The sequence below is a fragment of the Aethalodelphis obliquidens genome, unplaced genomic scaffold (genome assembly GCF_003676395.1).
Source record: "Aethalodelphis obliquidens isolate GAN/ISIS:26980383/991018 unplaced genomic scaffold, ASM367639v1 scaffold34, whole genome shotgun sequence".
NCBI lineage: Eukaryota > Metazoa > Chordata > Mammalia > Artiodactyla > Delphinidae > Aethalodelphis > Aethalodelphis obliquidens.
In genome coordinates, this window is record NW_020837978.1 from 8314149 (window position 1) to 8336429 (window position 22281).

General features: G+C 44.8%; 1 protein-coding gene across 2 annotated transcripts in view; it reads right to left on the reverse strand.

Moving 5' to 3' along the window:
• The window catches only part of NEDD9 (neural precursor cell expressed, developmentally down-regulated 9), a 296988-nt gene that overhangs the window by 136767 nt on the left and 137940 nt on the right, over positions 1-22281 (reverse strand). For both annotated transcript variants that reach the window (XM_027128364.1, XM_027128365.1), the window contains one exon: positions 8855-8968. The gene's annotated coding sequence lies outside the window, so the exon portion shown is untranslated. The remainder of the gene's footprint in view (positions 1-8854; positions 8969-22281) is intronic.

Below are 22281 nucleotides of genomic sequence, written 5' to 3' on the forward strand. Positions count from 1 at the left end.
AAAAGGGAGAGGCCCGCAAACCCAAAAAAAAAAAAAAAAAAAAAAAAGTGTAATAATACACCTAGCTAAGAGCATAGGGTAAAACCCCCACATGCTCTCGGCCACTGATCCTCACCAAGGGCAATTATGTCCCCCAGGGAACAGCGGGCAAAGTCCGGAGACATTTTTGATTGTCGTAACCGGGGGATGCTCTGGCATCTGGCAGGCAGAGGCCAGCGACGCTGCTAAACATCGTCCAGTGCAGAGGCCAGTTTCCCATTGTGGAGAATTAACCGGCTCAAAATGCTAACAGAGCCGCGGCTGAGAAACCTTGCTCTAAGCTAACGCAGACGACTGAGTCACGGGTGATGGAAGGAGGCTAAACACCTCCCGAGTCACAGGATTCTGCTGCTGGATTGCAAAGTCTCACAGATGGACCAAGCGACCCGGTGTCCTGCAAGCTGGAGGATCACCGCTCACCTCTTTCCATATCACGTGTTCAGCGTAGCCGGTTTCCTGCTTGTTTCCACGATGAAACAATCGGGGAAAGTGTTCCTAGAGCTTTGGCAAAGCAGAAGTGTTCTCTGCAGGGGAGGGAGGAGGCCGCCTCACTCCTAGCAATTGTCTCTATTTTTACCACGAGGGTAGAACAAGAAGAAGGAACTGGGAAGCCCGGCCATCCACCGGGGTTTGCCCCGCTAAGGAGCCACGCCCAGGCTCGTTCAGCATAGCTCACAGGTGTAGAGGGATGCGGGGCAGGGCATCGGGTTTGGGACCAGGTCCAAATGGCAGTTGTTCTATGACACTCCTTTGCCAGTATCTTGCTTCCCTCCATGATCCTCGGCTGCTTTCGTGGATCTCCCCTGGTTCTGTCAGGTTGGTGCTCATCAGCTAGCTCCCTGGCTTTCTCCCTCTCCTTGGTCCCCTGTCTCTTGCTGTCGCCTCTTTCCTGGCATGGCTTGTGTTCTGGGGCTATAGCTCCAGAAACAAATCTCTCTGTGTGCCCTAGACTCCTTCTGCACAAACTCCCCGTGGGCAGGGCTGGCCTACCGGTTGGGTTTCTTTCTCAGGACTCCATCCACATTCCCTGGGATCCCTTGACCATTTTCACACATCTGGCCTTCCTGCCTGCAGGGCCAGCGTCATGGGGGTGTGTGACCCCTGTGGTCACCAGGACTTCATGTTCAGAAGGACCCTATGCTGAGTTTGATGCTCTACTGTCATTTTGAAATTCTTAAATGTTTTTCCTTTGAACTTGCATTTTGTAAGTGAATTCTGATGGGGCAACAGAGCATGCACACGAACAGAGGAGATCCACACGGTCTGTGTGTCTGTCCCTTCTTCCTGCCCCACTCTCACAGACGGTCCCATGAGCACCAAATTCCAGTGGACCCTCAATGTGTGGGAGTTCACAGAGACTCAAGGCGAGTACAAGGAAAGTGTGTTTTGTCTCCAACTGAGTTAGCTGGGGAGCGGGAGGGATGCTGACGGCACCAAGAGGCCACACTTTCCATCTGAACCAAGACTTGCTTCTAACCCAGAAAGAAGGCGGTGGTTTCTAAGAAACATGGATGAGCAAAGAGCCCTCTCATGTTCTTTCTTCCTCACATTACTTTCCTGCCCTAGCCAAGGACCTGACTGATGCTAAAAATGATGACAGAGAAGGAAAGGGAAAGGTTAGGCCACCCATAGTCCCTTCCCTTTCAATCCTTCTTTACTCATCAGTAAGCTGAAGGTAGGGACTGTTAGTAACATGTGCATATGCATCAAGAAATGAAATAAAAGCAGATGAGTTACTTTTGCGCAGCTTTTCCACTGTTACGCTAAGAATGAAATATGCAAATTGTGTAATTTTTGGCGATTAGCATACTCGTTAAATGCTCTTATATTTGCATTTAAAACAGGCATCACACAATATTGAAATGAAAGGGGTAAAATATATGCTAATGATTTAAAATTTAAATTTTCCTTCACTTAGAGTGGCATTCAATAGTGGCATTTAAAAAAAACAACAACAACAAAAGAAACGATGACAAGCCAAGAGAGAGACTGTGAAGAAAGGAAAAAGCTTTTAGTTTAGTACCTTTTATTTGGCACCTTTCCCCTGCTTTTTAAAAAAGGGCGCCCACATTTTCATTTTGCACCCGGCCCTGCCTGTATGCGCTTCTTCCTACAGCCACAGTGGATTGCTGTGAGGCTGTAGGGATCTATTAGCCTGTGTGCACAGGCAGTGAGTGCCCAGGAACTGAAGTCCCCTGGGAGCGGCACTGAACCAATGTCCGATGCAATGGGAGGTACAAAAACCCCAGCTCCTGTGTTGCCCCTTCAGGACAGCCTTGTCATGTGGCCTGGACCAGCTCCAAGCTCCCCTGTGGGTTTGATCCAAGTCACCTTCTATCCAACTTCGCTCTTGGCAGTGTGCCTTTCCATGGTCCCACTTCCTCACTCCTTACCGGTTTTTCCTGGGGAGAGTTCTGAAACGACCACTTTCATTTGACCTGAAATGCCATGTCCATATCTCTGGAAATCTGGGCCCCAGCCAGCTGAAGCATTCAAGGGTCTGTGGATGAGCTCACCTGTCCTCCTCAGTTCTGTGATCTGTCTCTGCCAGGGCCACTTTTTGTGAGGTGTCAATGGTAGATGGCAGGAAGCCCAACGCCATGGACATTCCCAAAGGAGTCTTCTAGAAACGTTGAGTTTGAAGGTTTACAGTGAAACGTTTTATTCAAACATCTTTCCGTGCAGGTCAGAGGGAATTTGGAGAGTACTTTGGAGAGCGGGCTCCATCATGGGTCGCTCTACTGCAGGCAATGTTCTGGGCAGGTCTGGGCCAAGAGCCCAGTGAGAGAAGAGCGGACGGCTCTGACCTCACGGAAACATGCTCTATTTACCTAACAAGCCTCCTGACGTCACAGTGTCCCCAGCTCTGTTTGCTTGGCTCGGGGAAAAGAGAATAAAGTGTACAAACAGCAGGCTTTGTTTTACCTGTTTAAATGAGTCATAATCTTTTCTGTAAAAATTGGTCTGGAACCAAAACAAAAGTCTTATCATCTTTTTCCACTCATCCAGGTACATTGTTACCTATCCTGAACAGTCTTGGGAAGCGCTTTCACTTTCTTTGCCCGGAGAATTTTTATCCATGCTTCAGAACTCAACACGATGTCAATAGGCTCTCTTTCCCGTTGCCACCTCAGAGCCCCACGTAAGTATTTGCGTATATGGTTGCTATGCCCCCTTAGAATGTAAGGACTTCAAGTCAGAACCTTTACTTTATTCTTTTAAAAAATTTATTTATTTTTAAATAAACAAATTAATTAATTAATTTATTGGTTGCGTTGGGTCTTCATTGCTGTGAGCAGGCTGTCTCTAGTTGCGGCGAGAGGGGGCTACTCTCTGTTGCAGTGCGTGGGCTTCTCATTACGGTGGCTTCTCTTCTTCTTTTTTTTTTTTTTTTTTTTCGGTTCACCCGCCCCTCACTGCTGGGGCCTCTCCCATTGCAGAGCACAGGCTGCGGACTCACAGGTTCAGCGGCCATGGCTCACGGGTCCAGCCGCTCTGCGGCATGTGGGATCTTCCCGGACCGGGGCATGAACCCGTGTCCCCCGCATCGGCAGGCGGACTCTCAACCACTGCGCTGTGGTGGCTTCTCTTGCTGAAGATCATGGACTCTAGGCATGCGGGCTCTAGAGTGCAGGCTCAGTAGTTGTGGTGCACAGGCTTAGTTGCTCCGCGGCATGTGGGATCCTCCCGGACCAGGGATCGAACCCGTGTCCCCTGCATTGGCAGGCAGAGACTTAACCACGGTGCCACCAGGGAAGCCCCATATCTTACTCATTTTTGAAGCCCCACAACCTGGTGCAGCACTTGTTATATAACTGATCTCAGAAGCATGTGATTAAATAACCATAATGGCAGCTGTATGAACCAGGCCCTACACTGAGCACTTCACATGCGTTATTGTCTTCCCTCCTCACAGCAACATGATTAGGATCTATAAGGTGGGCACTAGTACCCTTGTTTTACCGTTGAGGAAACTGAAGCCAAGGAAGGTTAAGTAAGATCTTGCCTAAGATCACACAGCCTCCCCAGCCAGAGGAAAGAGTCAAATAGCACCAGAGCCTGTGTTGTTCACCACGGAATAAATGAAGTCGGTGAATAGGTTTTTCCAAGGTGGTCAGGAAGAGAGCTCATTAGAAGGCAGACTTGTCTGTACAACGGCCTCTTAATTAAACAGAATAGCACAACCTTCTGAGACTGAAGCAGGAAGAAATAGAAAATATAAACAGACTAATCACAAGCACTGAAATTGAGACTGTGACTAAAAATCTTCCAACAAACAAAAGCCCAGGACCAGATGGCTTCACAGGAGAATTCTATCAAACATTTAGAGAAGAGCTAACACCCATCCTTCTCAAACTCTTCCAAAATATAGCAGAGGGAGGAACACTCCCAAACTCATTCTACGAGGCCACCATCACCCTGATACCAAAACCAGCCAAAGAGGTCACAAAGAAAGAAAACTAAGACCAGTAACACTGATGAACATAGATGCAAAAATCCTCAACAAAATACTAGCAAACAGAATCCAACAGCACATTAAAAGGATCATACACCATGATCAAGTGGGGTTTCTCCCAGGAATGCAAGGATTCTTCAATATATGGGAATCAATCAATGTGATAAACCATATTAACAAATTGAAGGAGAAAAACCATATGATCATCTCAGTAGATGCAGAAAAAGCTTTTGACAAAATTCAACACCCATTTATGACAAAAACCCTCCAGAAAGTAGGCACAGAGGGAACTTAACTCAACATAATAAAGGCCATGTATGACAAACACACAGCCAACATCGTTCTCAATGGTGAAAAACTGAAACCATTTCCTCCAAGATCAGGAACAAGACAAGGTTGTCCACTCTCACCACTGTTATTCAACATAGTTTTGGAAGTTTTAGCCATAGCAATCAGAGAAGAAAAAGAAATAAAAGGAATCCAAATCAGAAAAGAAGAAGTAAAGCTGTCACTGTTTGCAGATGACATGATACTATACATAGAGAATCCTAAAGATGCTACCAGAAAACTACCAGAACTAATCAATGAATTTGGTAAAGTAGCAGGATAAAAAATTAATGCACAGAAATCTCTTGCATTCCTACACACTAATGATGGAAAATCTGAAAGAGAAATTAAGGAAACACTCCCATTTACCGCTGCAACAAAAAGAATAAAATACCTAGGAATGAACCTACCTAAGGAAACAAAAGGCCTGTATGCAGAAAACTATAAGACACTGATGAAAGAAATTAAAGATGATACAAACAGATGGAGAGATATACCATGTTCTTGGATTGGAAGAATCAACATTGTGAAAATGACTATACTACCCAAAGCAATCTACAGATTCAATGCAATCCCTATCAAACTACCACTGGCATTTTTCAGAGAACTAGAACAAAAAATTTCACAATTTGTATGGAAACACAAAAGACCCCGAAAAGCCAAAGCAATCTTGAGAAAGAAAAATGGAGCTGGAGGAATCAGGCGCCCTGACTTCAGACTATACTATAAAGCTACAGTAATCAAGACAGTATGGTACTGGCACAAAAACAGAAATATAGATCAATGGAACAGGATAGAGAAAGCCCAGAGATAAACTCAAACACATATGGTCACCTTATTTTTGATAAAGGAGGGAAGAATATACAATGGAGAAAAGACAGCCTCTTCAATAAGTGGTGCTGGGAAAACTGGACAGCTACATGTAAAGGAATGAAACTAGAACACTCCCTAACACCATACACAAAAATAAACTCAAAATGGATTAAAGACCTAAATGTAACGCTGGACACTATAAAACTCTTAGAGGAAAACATAGGCAGAACACTCTATGACATAAATCACAGCAAGGTCCTTTTTGACCCACCTCCTAGAGAAATGGAAATAAAAACAAAAAGAAACAAATGGGACCTAATGAAACTTCAAAGCTTTTGCACAGCAAAGGAAACCATAAACAAGCCAAAAAGACAACCTTCAGAATGGGAGAAAATATTTGCAAATGAAGCAACTGGCAAAGGATTAATCTCCAAAATTTACAAGCAGCTCATGCAGCTCAATATCAAAAAAACAAACAACCCAATCCAAAAATGGGCAGAAGACCTAAATAGACATTTCTTCAAAGAAGACATACAGATTGCCCACAAACACATGAAAGGATGCTCAACATCACTAATAATTAGAGAAATTCAAATCAAAACTACAATGAGGTATCACCTCACACTGGTCAGAATGGCCATCATCAAAAAATCTAGAAACAATAAATGCTGGATAGGGTGTGGAGAAAAGGGAACACTCTTGCACTGTTGGTGGGAATGTAAATTGATACAGCCACAATGGAGAACAGAATGGAGGTTCCTTAAAAACCTAAAAATAAAACTACCATATGACCCAGCAATCCCACTACTGGGCATATACCCTGAGAAAACCATAATTCAAAAAGAGTCATGTACCAAAATGTTCATTGCAGCTCTATTTACAACAGCTAGGACATGGAAGCAACCTAAGTGTCCATCAACAGATGAATGGATAAAAAAGATGTGGCACATATATACAATGGAATATTACTCAGCCATAAAAAGAAACGAAATTGAGTTATTTGCAGTGAGGTGAATGAACCTAGAGTCTGTCATACAGAGTGAAGTAAGTGAGAAAGAGAAAAACAAATACCATATGCTAACACATATATAAGGAATCTAAAAAAAAAAAAAAGGTTCTGAAGGACTTACGGGCAGGACAGGACTAAAGATGGAGACGTAGAGGATGGACTTGAGGACATGGGGGGGGGAAGGGCAAGCTGGGACTAAGTGAGAGAGTGGCATGGACTTATATACACTACCAAATGTAAAAGAGATAGCTAGTGGGAAGCAGCCACATAGCACAGGGAGATCAGCTCAGTGCTTTGTGTCCACCTAGAGGGGTGGGATAGGGAGGGTGGGAGGGAGACTCAAGAGGGAGGAGATCTGGGGATATATGTATAGGTATAGCTGATTCACTTTGTTATAAAGCAGAAACTAACACACCATTGTAAAGCAATTATACTCCAATAAAGGTGTTAAAAAAAATCAGAATAGCAAAATTCCTTACTTTAAAAAGAAGCCATTTTACTCTCCCAACTCTATATGGAACCAATTTTCATTTTAACCAGTTTCTCCCAAGTCCACTGAGCTTTGGTATCAGAAGGTCTTGTTACACAGGTATTTAGTTCTGTTGCAAATTAACAGCAATAAAGAAACCAAGCACAGCCGCAGAACCAGCGTCCTCCCAGCTTGTGATTATAGCTTGCTGGGGGACTCTACCAAAATTGCATTGTGTGTTTATGACACAAAGAAATTCTTGAGGGTGGTACTGATATACCCATTAACAACACTGGTATTTTTTGCCCCATGGGGCAGACAAGGAAAAGGGATTTTATTTTGTTATGAGAAGCACTTTCTTGCTTATACTTAAATTTTATAGTTCACAAAGGATTTCAAAGTATTACCAAAGAATATGAACACCATGCTTGAATCATCTGGACATACTGGACTTTCATAGCCTAATGGGTGGTGTTTCACACTGCATTTCTTTTCAATTCATCTTGGATTCATTAAAAATAAAATCACAGATGTTCACCAGATTCCTCGCCCCCACCCCCCACCTCCAGCCTTGGGCACTGAGGATGTGGCACATGGGTGGCTTTCTAAGGCTTGGTCAAGGCTGAGGACTTGCCTGAGGCCCAAGTGATCCTGTTTCTGGAGTGTCTTGCTTCCTCGTCCACTTAGGAACCAACGGCCCCATAGTTCAGGCAATCTGGACTTGGAGTTGTCATTTATAGCCTCCCAAACTTTGAGGATGATGAAGTTATGAAAACATGAGAAATAGACTCAAATAGGAGGAAAAGTTTTGAGAACCACAAAAAAAAGAGAAAGAGGAAGGGTTGTATAGTGGGAAAAGTGATGAACTGATGGTTAGAGAGACTTGGGTTTTAGGTAGGGTGATCATAAAATTTATTATCCAAATTGGGACTCCTTTGAGGTTGAGAGAAATTACTGCTGATAATTCTGCTGGGACAACAGGACTAATGGGGACTGTCCTGGTATGGCATGGTCACCATAGTTCCAGGACACTAACTAGCTGTCTAACCTTTAGCAAGTCACTTAGCATCTCTGAGTCTCAACTTCTTTTCACGAAAGAGACAACCTACAATCTTCCCAGCCTTTTTCCATGAAGGACCTCCTCTTTAACTTCAATCTCCATGTTTTCCTCATGTTTCCTGCCAACTAAGGCCTCTTGCTCCACGCCTAGGAGAGTTCTCCTAGAGTGTATTTACAACCTTAGGTGATCAGCAGGGATCAGGAATGGAATAACTGAGCAGCTGGTCATTCTCTTCTCCTGTCTTCCCCACCCCCACCCCATACTATCTCACTCTAGGGGAAGAAATGCAATGGTCAAAACCCCTCTGCAGATGGGGCAAAGTGGGTCTCAGACCTGAGGTCTGCAGAATCAGCTGGCAAAATAAATAAAGGGCAAGGTGGCTACCTAAACACTCCGCGGGTAGTGCAAACATTCTAGATTCTACCGCAGTACACTTGCAATGTGCTCAGTGGGGGCAGTGCTGCCCACCAAGTGCTATTGGGAAATGAGTGTTAGGGGATGGCTGGTTGTGACAATGACGGAAGGTAGACACCACTAGCATTTTGTGCCTAGAAGCTGGGGGTGCTAAATGCCCTGCTATAAGCCAGAGACACTCGCATAGCGAACAGTCATCCCACCCCAGTTGTTAAAAGCATCCCCACCGAGAAACACTGCATAAAAGAATGGGCTTTTCAGTCTTACCTGTAGAGAATAATTTAGACCCTCTGAAGAGGCTCAGATCACACTGGACGGCTTGCTATGGTGCCGGAGCATCGGGCAGAACTTCCAGATGGAGCTACTTAGTTCTCACAGGCCCTGAATAAAAGGAAAGGGCAGAGGTGACACCAGAAGGCACCGTGTAACTCAACCCCACCCTAGTCTGAAGTACACCAAGCATTTTGTGGGGCGGTTTCTTTTTTCTCTCAATGTTTACAGAACTGTTGAATCATTGTCTTCATTTACTTATGAGATGATTGACATCGTCCCTGAAAACAGAAAAACAACTCGAGCTAAATCTAAAATGCATGTCTGCAGGAAACAGGGCGGTCCTTGGTCTCTGCTTTGCCTTCTATGGTAAACTTGGACTTCTCCTGGGTTTGCTTTCATTCATTTCAGCTAGAAGTGTGTGGCGAATCAACTTTTCACCAGTCTTCCCGTGGAATGGTTGACTCAGCTTTGCTGTGAGTTAGTGGCCCCAGGGGGAGAAGACCAGGGCTCCCTCTCTGTAAGATGCCTCCTGAAAGGGAAGAAGTCATTGACGACCCACAAAGGAGACCGTGGCCATAAATATTTCAGAATTTGCCTTCCTTAACATCTTAAATAATGGAAAACATTTGCTTGTTTAAGACTTTTAAGTCCTCCGGTCTTCGGATTCAATCTCCGGTGGCGAGGTACAAGCATGACGTCATGGTCAGGAGGAATGCACGGCACATAAAGGCTCGCCTGGGCCAGAGGGAAGCACTAAGCTCTGGAGGGCCCTCAGACCAATATACAAATGTGGCCCAGCACATGTCAAAGGCCTGTGCAAGGGCAAACATCTTCATGACTTTGGTCCTGGGAAGAGAGACCTGGCCTGGGATGAGAATTTACAGCTGACAAGCTGCTGATGACGCAGTTATAGCCAGTTAGCGCATGAACGGCCACTTTGGGAACAGGGGGCTTAGGACGCCAGGCTGGAAATCTCAGACCGAAGTGGGGACAGCCCCGTTCACCCGTGCTGGGATAAGTTTACTCACCGCACAGTCTGCCCCCTGGGCCTCTTCTCTGCCTTCCTTTGATTTACGGCCCTCCCTGCAGCTCTGTAGAGCTTTGACATACATGACAATTTAGCATCAAGGGAATTCTCAAGACCAGGGGAAGAATATCTTTCTGGGCTATAAACATCGCTCTGAAATTCTTCTCATCTGTAACGTTTCAAGAGCATGTGAAATGTGCACGGCTTGGCCCCTGCAGAGTCCCTGTCCTCTAAGTGCTCACAGCTCCCTGGGCCTATCTTGCTCACAAGTGTGCTTACAGATGTCCTCTACGACCCCCAAAGTGTCAGCCAGCTTTACTGCCGTGGTTCTCAACTGGGAGCAGTTTAGTCCTGTGGGGGACGTTTGGTAATGTCTAGAGAGATTTTTTTTTTGGGGGGGGGGCCGTGCTACGCGGCATGTGGGATCTTAGTTCTGCAACCAGAGATCGGGCCCGTGCCCCCTGCAATGGAAGCATGGAGTCTTAACCACTGGACAGCCAGGGAGGTCCCTAGAGACATTTCTGAACCACTGGACCGCCGGGGAGGTCCCTAGAGACATTTCTGATGATCACAGCTGGATGGGAAGCGTTACCAGCCCGTAGGGGATGGATGCCAGATACGCTGCCAAACATCCTACAATGCACAAGACAATCCCCCTCAACAAAGAAGGATGCAGTCCAAAACGTCAGTAGTGCCAACACTGAGAAACCCTGCACTGGGGTAAGGGTAGACCACCTCTGCATAGGCCAAGAAAGTAATTATCTACACTTGCACTGTCTGATGGAACTTTCTGTGATAATGGAAATGCTTAGTATTTGTGCTGTCCAATCCGTTAGCTGGGAGACACATGAGGCTCTTCAGCGCTTGAAATGTGGTCAGTGTGACTAAGGAACCAAATTTTTTTATTTTATTTACTTTTAATTAATTATATGTTAATCATCCCATTCAGCTAGTGACTACTGCTTTGGACAATGCAGGTCCATATAATGGGAGCTTAGAAGCAGTGGAAGAGCCTGCCCTCGCGGGTTATCTACTCCACCAGCTTATAATTAGAATTCCACAGCTAGACACTCCTTCTTTAGCTAAGACTTTGACCCATATTGGTATATTACCCTGGGAGGGAGACGACCTTTAATTTATCAACAACCAATGCTAATTTAATATGACTCATGGATCTGAAAAATGTTTGGGGGGCCCTGAAGTGAAGGAGGGGACACCATGAGATGGGGGGCTTGGGGGCGGCATGGTGGTGACATGTGCTAGAGGTAGCAAAGGCCACCTGTGCCTACTTTCATCACATAAACTCTGCTGAGAACAGAAGCCAAATACAGTCGTCCCTTAGTATCCGCTGGGTGTGGGTTCTAGGATCCTCCACAAATACTGGAATCCGCAGATGCTCAGGTCCCTTATGTAAAATAGTGTAACAGGGTTGGTCTGTGGAACCGGAGGAAGAGGATGCCAGGGAAACTGGAACAGGGTTGGCGGGGATGGGGGGAACCCGTGGAAGAGAAACCGGAAGCAGAACCCATGGAAGCAGAACCACTGTACTCACAATTCCCACTCAGATATACGTTCTGTGAAGACTAGAGCCAAAGGGAGGCAGAAGAGACCAAGTGTGTCACAAAGGAGAACCTGTTTCCAGCTCCTTCTCTGCCTGCCTTTGGCTTTTAGGCCAAGTCTCCAACCACTAAGATATTATGGGGCTCCCTCCCTTATGTAGCCCAAATAAAAGCAGTCATAAAACACAAAATGGTGTTTCCCTTTGATCTGATTATGAAATTTTGGATAACCTCGTTAAAGCTGTATGGTTGTGATTTCTGCTAGTGCCCTAAGCATGTAAGTGCCTCCTTCTTAATCTAGCTCTGCTTTAGGGTCTTAGTTGTAGGGCTTACAGTCTTTGTAATCCATTGAATAGCTAGCTTATTGTACAAATTTTCCTCAGTGAAATATTGTGTACTCAACTATAAAATTTTCTAGAGAAGGACATCACCTACCTCACTTGGTAAGCTACATCTACCTGTGTTTCTTGAGATGGGGAAAGAATACAACTAAACCAAACCAAACACAAATCCTCTCTCCTTAAACGTCCTATAGGGCTCAAACCGGAGGTCCTGGTGGCGTCGATTTTCGTCATTCCCCAGGGGAACAATGGAGAGTGAACAGAAAGAGTAAGTCCACCAAAATTATGACAGGGGCTGGAAACTGTGATATAAGGAGAGCTAAAAAGATGAGAATGCTTCTGTCAAGAAAGACACAAGGTGAGAGAGATGCATGATGAGAGAAGACAGAATTGCGAACTTTGACTTTTTCACAAATCTCTAGTTTGTCTGAACGTGGCAGGGGTGAGAGGGGAGCAGAGGGGAAGGTAGGTAAATTTAGGACAGTAAAAGGAAGTATTTCTGTCTTAGTCCATTCAGATTACTATAAAAAAATACCATGGACTGGGTGTTTATAAGCAGCAGAAATTTATTTCTCATAGTTCCAGATGCTGGGAAGTCCAAGATCAAGGCTCCAGCAGATCTGGTGTCTGAGGGCTCACTTCCTGGTTTATAGACATCCTATACGCATGTCCTCACATGGAGGAAGGGACAAGAGAGCTCTCTGGGCTCTCTTTTACAAGGGCGTTAATCACATGCATGAGGGCTCCGCTCTCATGACCTAACAACTTTCCAAAGGCCCTACCTCCCAACACCATCACATTGGGGATTAGGTTTCAATATATGAATGTTGTGGGGACACAAACACTCAGTCTACAGCATTCTGTCCCTGTCCCCCTGAAATTCATATTCTTTTTGCATACAAAATGCCTTGATTCCATCCCAATAGCTCTCAAAGTCTTAATTTCTTTCAGCAGCAGTTCAAAAGTCTAAAGTCCAAGGTCTCATCTAAATACCATCTAAATCAGATATTGGCAAGATTCAAGGTCAACCCGTGGCACATTCCTCTCCAGCTGTGAATCCCTGAAACCAGACAAGCTATGTGCTTCTAAAATACAAAGGTAGGACAGGCATAGGATAGACCTTCCCATTCCTATGGAGAAATAGGAACGAAGAAAGGGATGTCAGGTTCCAAGTAAGTCCAAAACCTAACAGGATAAACAGCATTAAAACTCGAGGCTTGAGAACACTCCTTTGTGGCTTAGTGTTCTCCTTTCCAGGCCCACTGGGGTGGCAATGTCACCCCATGTGTCAGTGGGACAGCCCATTAGCGGCTCTCTGCTAGGGCTCTGCCGCACCGTGGTTCTCTTCTGGGGCCTTGTGGCTCTCCCAGGGGACCCTATCCATGCCATGGTTCCACTGGATGCAGCCCAAGCTGGGGGACCTCCCTGCAGGGACCCACACCTGAAGCACTGAGGGGGCATCTTGCCTCACCTGACCCAGAAAGGTGGTCCCACCCTTTGAAATCACTCTGCTCCCTAGGCCCTTGCACTCTGGCCTGTGATAGGAGTGGCGTGTCATGGCCTCTGAATTGGCTTCAGGGTCATTCTTCCATAGTCTTGAAGAACAACACTTGGCTTGAGACGGCTGAGTCATATTCAGCTCCTTAGAAAATAGTCGCTTGGCCACACTCTTCACGTTCTCATTTTTTGCCATATGGACAGGCTGAGAATCTTCCAAATCTTGAAGTTCTGCTTCCTTTTTGCTTAATTCCATCTTTAAGTTTTTTCTCTCCCCTCAAATTTTGCTATAAGCGGTTGGGAAGAGCCAAGCTGTACCTTCTGCACTTTTCTTAGAAATAGCTTCAGCTACACATCCAATTTCGTCACTCACAATTCAGCCAAGTCCTTTGCCAGTCTATTACAAGGGTGGCCTTTCCTCCAGTTTCCAATAACATGTTCCTCATTTTCCTCTGAGACCTCTCAGAATGGCTTTTCTGTCCATACTTCTACCAACATTCTTTTCACGATTACTTAGGTATCCTCTAAGAAGACTGAGGCTGTCTCTACGGTTCTCTTTGCTCTCTGAGCTTTTACCAGAATCACCCTTAACGGTCCATTTATCTCAATGTAGGATTTTTCTAGCATACTAAAAATTCTTCCAGCCCCTACCCATTATCCTCACTACCCAATATCTCCATGTTTTACAGTATTTGTTACAGCCGCACCCCACTTCTCAGTAGCAGTTTCTGTCTTAGTCTGTTCAGGCTGCTATAAAAAAAACCCCATAGACTGCGTGGCTTATAAACAGACATTTATTTCTCTCAGCCCCGGAGGCTGGAAATTCCAAGATCAAGGCATCAGGAGATTTGTTTTCTGCTGAGAGCCCGCTTCCTGTTTCCTAGACAGCCATCTTCTTGCTGTGTCCTCATGTGGCATAAGGAACAAGGGGGCTCTGGGGTCTCTTAAAGGAGCACTAATCCCATGCAGGAGGGCTCTACCCTCATGACCTAATCACCTCTCAAAGGCACACTTCCTAATACCATCACGTTGAGGATTAGGTTTCAATATATGAGTGGGGGGTGGGGGACAAACATTCATTCTATGGTAATTATTAATACAGTGTAGTAGTTGGGGGGGGAGGAGTGATTTAAGAGCCTTTTATCTCAATGCCAAGGGCTGCAGAAATAAAGAGCTCAAAGATGTTTAAATAGAAAATGACAGTTCCATAATGAATTCTTGACTGGAGAAAACTACGGTGTTTAAAGCTAATCTCTTGAGATAAGCACAGAGAGGGGCTCCATCTCCTTCCCATAAGGACCCCTGTGCGGTTCTCCAGAACGGGACACTAGATCCGTCTTGCCATAAGTCTTTGGGGTTTATCTCATTTGGCCACTCCCGCTGTGGAACAGAGGTGAGCTAATCTCCTAAGTGAGTTTGCCATTTACCCATGTTTGACACAAGCAGCTTTTACATGTTAGTGCTAAAACAGGCTGAGAAACACAGTACCCCCCTGGGAAGCAGTGGGAGCTTCCCTGTGGCAGCAGCAAGCCCAGGCATATGGGGTTGGGAGCTGTAGTTCAGATGCACTGATAGCTGTTTTTAAACTGATCCACTCTAAGTCTTTGAGTGCAATGGCTGATTATTGGGTCAACAAACTTGAAAAGCTTTGTCACTGGCCCAAGTTTGAACAAAAAGCAACATGTCTTTCATGAGCATTTAGGATGAAAGATGTAAGATTAAAACAGAAAATCTTGGTAGCAGTGAGCAACATTTGAGGGTCTTTTTTATGTGTGCTTTGCCCTAAGAGAAAAAGTAAAGCAATAAGATCTATGAAATGTCCTTGATCTTTTTTCAAGCCAGGGTTGTAAGTCCTGAGTTACCTTCATGTTTCCATTACAAGAACTGTAGGGTAGGGTTTCCAATGGGAATTTCAGCTTTTAGTTTAATAAGACGATGACACTCATACATAGTGGTGCAGTGAACAAAGGTTCAAAGAAACACTTTACTGAGTGCACATTTGACCATATCACGCCTCTTCTTAAAATCCTTATCGGAGGCTCTCCATTACCTGCAGGATGGGGCCAGGGGTCTCCTGGTGAGTACCTATACCTCTCGTCTTTGCTCCCATCTCACTGAGGTACTTCCAGTTCTCCAAATGCTTCACATTCTCTTGTAACCCCACACCCCTGCACGTGCTCTTCCCTCACAGTCAAAGCCATCTTCCCTGCAAAACCAAGCTCAACGACCCTTGAACTATCAATAGATTCTCCTTTGCACTCTGTGCTTCACTTCATTTTAGCCCCCATCACGTCCTATTGAAATTACCTAACTCAACTGTGAGATTCCTGAGGCTGGGACTGGCTGCTATGTTGCAGCCATCCCCACTTCCTGAATGCCTAGCATGATGCCAGGCACAGAAGTAGTAGCAGGTCCATAAATGCTTAATGAGGGAATGAGTGAGTTTCAGTGAACTGCAAATGATGGACAGCTTTTTGACAAAGGTGCATCCCATATTTTCTCTTTGGCAGAATAACTGCTGAGAGAAGAGCAATAGAGCAATAAATGCTGATATGAGAGCACCTTCCTATCAGCTCCACATAAAGATATACTCTAAACCCCGCAGTTTCCCTTAAAGTAAGAACAGAAATAGCTCATACACTTCAGAAAAAGAAAAAGGAAGGAGGGAAGAAAGGAAGGTAAGAAGGAAGGAAGGGAGGGAGGGAGGGAAGGAGGAAGGAAAGTCCTTTGCTTTTGAAAGTCTACCTCAGGCACAAGAGAAGAGATTATTTCTATTTTGTTCTGAGGCTTGGTCCATGAACATAAAGAAGAAAGCCACTGAAATTTATTACTTTCCATTCATAAGATTAAAAGAGGAATGTCTTTCAGTTCCTGACTGGTCAAAAGACACAAGTTATATTTCAACCGTAAACCTTTTCTAAAGAAGCTCAGAAGCGTAGGAGTTGCGTTAGACAATGGAAACCAAGCTGCACTTAACCTGAGCGCCTGATTCGTTAGTCTGTTTGCCAGTACCTCCCCTTTTCATTTCTTTGGAAATGAATAAGCTTCATTATTCGCCTCCACTGGACTTATTGTGCCCCTCAGGGATTGAGGCCCCTCTTGGAAACAGCCGCTCCATCTCCTCTCCCTGTCGCTGAGGAAAGGGAGTGCCAGGGCAAGCGTGCCCTCCCAGGATGCGGGGAAGATGGCAGGTGAGTGACAGGTGCAGAGACTGGGCAGGGCCGCAGTGCCTGGACAGGCTTGGCCTCCTGGCAGAGAAGGCCGTCTCAGCTCGCTTCTCTCTGAGACGGCTCCTCAGGTGCAGCTGGGCTTTGGGCGGCCCGCAGCTGTGTTTAGGAGTGCATTTGTTTTAACTGCCACATCCTTTGAGGATTTCAGGGCAGGCCATTTAATCTATTTTAATGAATGCTCTGGCCGTTTCTGAACACGGGGCTGTGTCTGCATGCCCCGAGGAGTGGTTATTTTCACTGTTGTTGAGATTGACTAGAACATGTATTCACGGATCCTTTTGGGTGTCTTTTTCCTCCAGCCATTCCTCCAGTTCAGGCCTAAACAGGAAGACAACTGTAGGGCGAGAGGCTTCAGCTCGGAAGTTGGGGTTTCCTGGTTTTCTCCCTTTTCCACATATCTCATCAGTTCATCAGTCACCGTTTCATACTATTTATAATCCTTTAACAGTTTTCAAATCTGTGCCCTAGATTGGCTAAATCAATTAAAATCAAGTTGTACAAAGTCGCTTAATGGCATAGGGAAATGTGATATATGCAGTGGAGAGATCGGCTTACAAAAGTAGCTGTTGAGTAAATGACTACATATGTTCATATATATGACTCTGAAAAGAAATAGGAGCCACACAAAACTAATGACGCTCATTCCCGGAGTGCAATTAAGGATCGTTTTGTTTTGTTTTGTTTTGTTTTGTTTTTTGCGGTACGCAGGCCTCTCACTGCTGTGGCCTCTCCCGTTGCAGAGCACAGGCTCCGGACGCGCAGGCTCAGTGGCCATGGCTCACGGGCCCAGCCGCTCCGCGGCATGTGGGATCTTCCTGGACCGGGGCACAAACCCATGTCCCCTGCATCGGCAGGCAGACTCTCAACCACTGCGCCACCAGGGAAGCCCGGATCATTTTATTTTATTCCACAGACATTGAAATTTTTTTTCCCAATTTTTTACAATCTGAAAAGTAATACAGAATTTTAAGAAAATGAAATGAATGCATGCAACTAAGAGAAAACAATTATTTCCTATCTCCTCTAGTCCTGTCATCACCGCCATAGTTTATTGCTCATTTTTTCCCCTCGCCTACAAAAATCTCCTTGTATGTCACCCTCTCTTTAATCTGTCCCATCTTTATTCACTCTCTTTCAGAAAGGTCTTCCTGTAAAGGAAATCTGACCAAGTAGCTCCCCTAAATCCTCCAGGGTTTCCTATAGAATAAGGCAGTCCAAAACCCTCCAGCTGAAGCTTAAAATGCTTCAGAAGCTCGTCAGCACCTGAGGTTCAACGCCAACTCTTATGGGCCCGTCCCAGGTCACTGGAAGGCTGTCTGGGTCTCTCTTTCTTTGAACACAGCATCCCCTGGGACCCCCTTCTCCTACTTCTTGCCTTTCCCTGTCCTCATGTACCGACTCCACCCTCAAGAGTCAACCCCAGGGACTTCCCTGGTGGCGCAGTGGTTAAGAATCCGCCTGCCAATGCAGGTGACACGGGTTTGAGCCCTGGTCCGGGAAGATCCCACATGCCGAGGAGCAACTAAGCCCATGTGCTACAACTACTGAGCCTGCGCTCTAGAGCCCACGAGCCACAACTACTGAAGCCTGCACGCCTAGAGCCCATGCTCCACAAGAAGAGAAGCCACTGCAATAAGAAGCCCGCACACCGCAACGAAGAGTAGCCCCCGCTCACCGCAACTAGAGAAAGCCTGCGCACAGCAACAAAGACCCAACGCAGCCAAAAATAAATTAAAAAAAAAAAGTCAACCCCAGCGTCACCTCTCACAGGAAGCCTTCCTTGCCTGCAGTTAGGGGTACTCTTTTCTTGTTCATATCTCCGTATGAGCACTTACAACATCACGTAATTACTACTTTGTGTGTCTCTTTTCTCCACCTGAAGGGAAGGCGGATGCTCTATCCTACTCTGTGCTTAGCTCCCAGAGCAGTGTCAGGCACTAGGGAGGTGCTTAATAGACATTAGTGAAAGGCTATACCCTGAGCTGGTGTTGACAGGAGGAGGGGGCTGAGGGAATCAACTCTACTGATTTATTGCTGTGACTGTAGAAACTGTTAATTCTTCGTTGACCAAGTTTAGGGCCTCTCTTTCCTCAGAGGATGGTAATGCACTCGAAAATTTTAAGATATTCAACTATGCCAGCATTTATCTACTTTATACACTTGGGACATGAGGTGCATCCCATTAGCTGTGCTTTATAAACACACTTCAATATACTTCCCCTTTGTAGCAAGGTAACTCTGGATAAGTGAATGTTACTTGGTCTTATGGGTTGCATTGTGTCCCTCTTAAATTCATATGTTGAAGTCCTAACTCCTAGTGCCTCAGAATGTGACCTTATTTGGAAATCAGGTTGTTGCAGATGTAATTAGTTGAGTTAAAATGAGGTCGTTAGGGTGGGCCCTGATCCAATATGACTATTGTCCTTATAGAAGGGGGAAATTTGGACAGACAGACAGTCACACACAGAAGGAGAACACCATATGAAAATGAAGGCAGAGATGGGGGTGATGCTCCTACAAGCCAAGAAATGCCAAGAATGTTCAGAAGACCACCAGAAGTCAGGGGAGAGGCAGAGATTTTCCTCAGAGCTCTCAATAGGAACCAAACTGCTGACACCTTGATGTCAGACTTTAAGCCTCCGGAACTGTGAGACATAAATTTCTGTTGTTTAAGCCACTCAGTTTACGGTACTTTTTTTTAACAGCAATCCTAGCAAACGAATACACTCAGGGACCCTTGAGTGAAATATCAGAGACGAGCAATTTATCCTAAATCTCCACGAACGCTCCTTTTGGTCCCAGCGTCCAGCATGATTATGGCTCACTTCGCAAATGGGAAAGGGAAAGACCTATTCTACCTCTTTTGAAAATTTCATTATGGGTGTTATTTATTTTTTTTCCTAAACTTTTAAATATTTTCAACTGAGAAAAACAACGTATCTGAATTTAAGTACATATAGAAATAAATTCAAGAGGTAAAAGGATAAATAAGTCCCCTGCTTACTCTCAGCTACTCAACTCCCCTCCTCAGAGGCAACATCTTTTATGTCTGTGCGTATGTGTATGGCATTTTTTACATTAATGATCATATATTCTAAACATCATTCTGTCTGTACCTTGATTTGATTGCTGGGTTTCCAATGTTGGAGATAATTCTCTATTAAAATACACAAACATGCCTCACCCTTTTTGAGGACTGCATTGTCTTTCTTTGACAGATATGTTCTGCCTGTTCTTAATAACTTCTCAGCCGGCTTTTCTTAAAACAAACAGAAAGCATTCCCAAAGTTCTCTCTGCAGTCTGGACAGGGCTGAGCCTGCCACGGTTCTTATGCCGTTAAAGAGATGGATACTTTCTTTGTCACCAGAGGTTGTTAGATAAGCTTTAAACCCCATGAAAGCTGGCTTTCCTCATGTTTTATGCAGGTATCTCCAAAGCACAGCAGCTTATGTCTGGTGTACGACTGGCCCATCTTGGCTCACTAGATCTTGTTTCAACAAGTTTTTCTTCTCCTATGGGCTCTGCTAGAAATGACCAATTAGTTACATGTTGGGCCAGATGAAATGTGAGACCACATGCGTTAATCAAAACCTTTGAGTAATGTATCCATTACCTTCCTGTGGCTCATGGGGCCATCATTCACTTCCCAAATGCTACTGCACTGGGATTTCAGGACTCACCTGACTTCCCTCTGCTTACATTTCTTGAATATTTCTTACATTCTCACAGAGACAATCGGTAAATGCTTCTGGTTCAACAAGATTGTACTTGCATTCGTTATCTAATTTCCCAAAATAAGCTAATAAAGCCATTCAGCTGTCATATAAATAACTACATGCTACTTCATATGGTTGATTCTGATGTGAGCTTAAGGAACTAATGGCTACGTGCAACTCATTAATTTTCACCTTGAATCTAAGAAGCTGTTTAAACATTAGCCGTGGCCACAAATTCAGATGATCTTCACAAGCCGTATGTGCACGGAACATCGTCCCTAGTGGGTCTGTGATTTTTGAACAGGCCAAGCAGCCCATGTGCAGGATATAAATTTCCTTCTTTTTCAAAAAGTATCTGTATCTCATTCATCCTTCAGTGTCTGATTACACCCCAGGAGTCTTCCAAAACCTGCCCTGTCTTAATGAATAGCTTTCCCTCCTTATCTAAGAGCAAACTTAGCTCTTGCTTAGCTCTTGCTTCTTTCAATGTTGCTTAAGATATTGTTTCCCTGCTGGCTTCCTTTCCTAAGCTGCCCACATGCCTGGAGGATAAAAGCTGGCTGTCTGTGCCCCTCAGACAGAGAAGATCAGTCAGTATCCATTGGTGAAGAGATGACCATCACACATTCAGACTATCAGAGAGCAATAGTGAACATTTATGGAGCACTCACTGTATACACATAAGGCATCATTTAAATAATTTTACACAAATTATCTCATTTAATTGTCATAATATCCTTTATGTGATATTATTATTATTATCTCCATTTTATAGAAATAAAGAGAGACATTTTAAGCCCCTTGCCTAAAATCACACAGCTACTTTTTGACTTTAGATGATGTATTCTTAGACACTAAGATGCCTGTCTCTTAGCGAGCCCTAAAATCTACAAAATTGATAAAAATCTAGCCATCAAATTTGTATAATATAGAGGTTTAATTAATTTGAAAGTTCTGTCAACCAGTTACTTCATGGCCTTCTAATTCAGCTCCTTGCTTTTGTCCTAGAGGTCTCTTCTCGACAGACAGTGTGATCCAGTTATAACTCGAATCAGTTCTTGGCCCCCAAACTTTCCAATGCCTTTCCATTTCCCTAGAGTAAAAGCCAGAGTCCTTATAATGGTCTATGAAGCTACACAGTAGCTGTTTCCACCACCACTCCGCCCCTGCCCACAACCTCTCTGACCTCATTTCCTACTCTCTCTCCTTTGCTCACATTCTCCAGCAGTGTGGCTTCTATGCTGTTCTACTAACAAGTCAGGCATGCTTCTGCCTCACAGCCCTTTCCATTGAAGTTTCCTCTCTGAAATTCTCTTCCCCCAAATATTCCTCATCTTCTTCGAATTGTTACTTAAAAGGAAACTCCTTGGGCTGATGACTGTGATGGAGTAACTGGTCCCAAACTAGCTCATCCCCTGTAAATATAGGAAACTGGACAAGATAAGCATGGTAAGATACTTTTCAGGCAATGGAAAATAAGCAGCACAAGACTTCAGTGCTTGGGAGAGGGGAGCCTGAGGGGACCCCCACTGTTGTCCAGCTCTGTGCCTGGAGATCTGAATTTGCACAGAGCACAGTAGTCCTGTGGAGCTGAAAAGGCAGGGATCAGGGTTCAAGGCAACTGAAATGGCTGGGATCTGTGCAGAAAGAAAGCCTTAAAAGTCTATGTAGATGTGTGGGGCGGTCCCCTCATGAGCCCATGGCTGAGGGCTGGACCGTGCACGTGCCAGGCAGAGCCATCCAAGCCTTACCACATATCAGCTGTTATGGGGTTGAGACTGAAGCAAACGTAATAAAGGTTGAGCAGTTCTGGGGGTAAATATGTGCGTATTTAAATTAACAAAAATTTAATGAAATTTAAAATTCAGTTCCTCAGTCATGTTCAAGGGTTTAATAGCTGCTACCACAGTGCATGGTGCAGACATATTTTCCTCAATGCAGGAAGTTCTATTGAACAGTGCTGATCTCGAGTCTCTATGGTGCACCATTCACAATGTCCAGCAGTCAGTCAGAAATCACTAGATGTCCAAAAACACAAATAAGCAAAAAT